This window comes from Chionomys nivalis, chromosome 4 (assembly GCF_950005125.1).
Source record: "Chionomys nivalis chromosome 4, mChiNiv1.1, whole genome shotgun sequence".
Lineage (NCBI taxonomy): Eukaryota > Metazoa > Chordata > Mammalia > Rodentia > Cricetidae > Chionomys > Chionomys nivalis.
In genome coordinates this window covers 17,905,911-17,907,460 of record NC_080089.1, presented here as the reverse complement: position 1 = coordinate 17,907,460, position 1,550 = coordinate 17,905,911, and the positions used below count along the sequence as shown (strand labels likewise).

Here is a 1,550-nt window from a genome sequence, read left to right as displayed (position 1 = left end):
CCCTTGATTGCTGCAAACTGCTCTTCTCGACAAGTTATGAAGTAGTTCAAGGAGGTATGGTTAAGGCTGTATTACTGAATGGTGCTGGTAAATACTACACAATTTTTTGTCATGTTGCAACCTTTGTTTCCAATTTAGTGACTGCTACTATGGAATCAGATAGCAACAATGACAACGTTATTAGATTTGTTTTGTTTTTAAACTATGATTTAGTAGCAACTGAAGTTCCCAATTTTTACCCCTTGGCTACAAGATCCAAGTTCCCTCATTTGCTCATTAGCACCTGAGTGTCAAGGGGTTAAATAACCAGCACGAAAGACACTGCACTTCTGATTGTAGCATTTGGCAGAACTGAAAGGAAAGGAAGTTGTGCTACATGTTGAAAGGATTGTGGGCAACAGAAAGAAGACACCAGGAGAAGAGAGAATGTCACATGAAGTCTTCATAGTCTTGTATATATCCTCCATCATATCCACCATAGCCTGCCAGGTCATCTTTCATAGTGGCCTTTAATCCCCCTCCAGGAACCACACCTTTCTTCTTCTTTTTGGCTTTGTTTTGCTTTTCTTGCTTCTGTTTTTAACTTCAAAGCACAGTCAATGAATTGGTAATCTTCTTCAAGTCATCAATTTCCAATGAAATACAGACATCTCCAACTAAGGCTTCCAAAAAAAACAGCATAATATAGTAATTTTTCATATTGTGTAATTTTATCTTTTAGTAACTTTCCAAACTCTGTGAAATCATCTCTTGAAGATGGATTCAGGTCATCTATTCCATAACCTGTATTATTAACACCAAAAGTTTCTTTTGCTAATTCAAGGTCTGACTCTTCTTGTAGCTTCTTTAGCCGAAGTTTATCTGCTAATTGCTCTTCAGGTGTTAGCACTTTAGATTCTTCGGACTCTTCTAACCTCTTTCTAATTTCTTCTTGCCTTTTCTTCTGCTGCCGTTCTTTCTCTTTTATCTTTTCTGCTATTTTTTTTCTTTTCTGAAATTTTTACTTCTGGTTTTACCTCTGTTTCCTCTTTATTTTCTTCATCATCGTCATCATCCTAGTTATCCTTCACATCCTTGTCCTCGTCCTTGCCCACCCAGTGGTCCCCGCCGGCAGTGCTGCCACCCATGACCTTCCGCATCTGGTCCTCCATAGAGAATGTGTCCGTGTCCCAAGAGTCTGAGTCGCCGGTCGCTGCCGTTGCCATCTCGAGTAGGGATGAGCGTGTAAGCAAAGAGTTCAGCGGCAGAGGTGAGTCACCCGGTTGGTTCTCGTTGGCCCCTATATGTACATTTCTGATCGTGATTGCGGCATTGTGCTTGTGTAGCTCTTTTAAAAATATAATGTATAATTAAGAAATGTAGGTTAGTAGATAGTCATCTAAATTAGTCAAGCTTGTAGTCATGTTTGGTAGGTTTTCTAGATATATAGAGCTATATTTCAGTTAGATAGATATTCTTCAAACCTTTCAAAGACTACAGAATATGGCATTTAAAATGTTTTAAAATCTAAGGACTTTTCATGACAGTGAGACACATCTGTTCCTGGCAGG

At 39.0% G+C, this 1,550-nt stretch overlaps 1 pseudogene; it reads right to left on the bottom strand.

The window, feature by feature from the left end:
• Positions 1-244: 244 nt before the first annotated feature.
• On the bottom strand, positions 245-1,205 carry LOC130873678 (eukaryotic translation initiation factor 3 subunit J-like; annotated as a pseudogene).
• Positions 1,206-1,550: the final 345 nt, after the last annotated feature.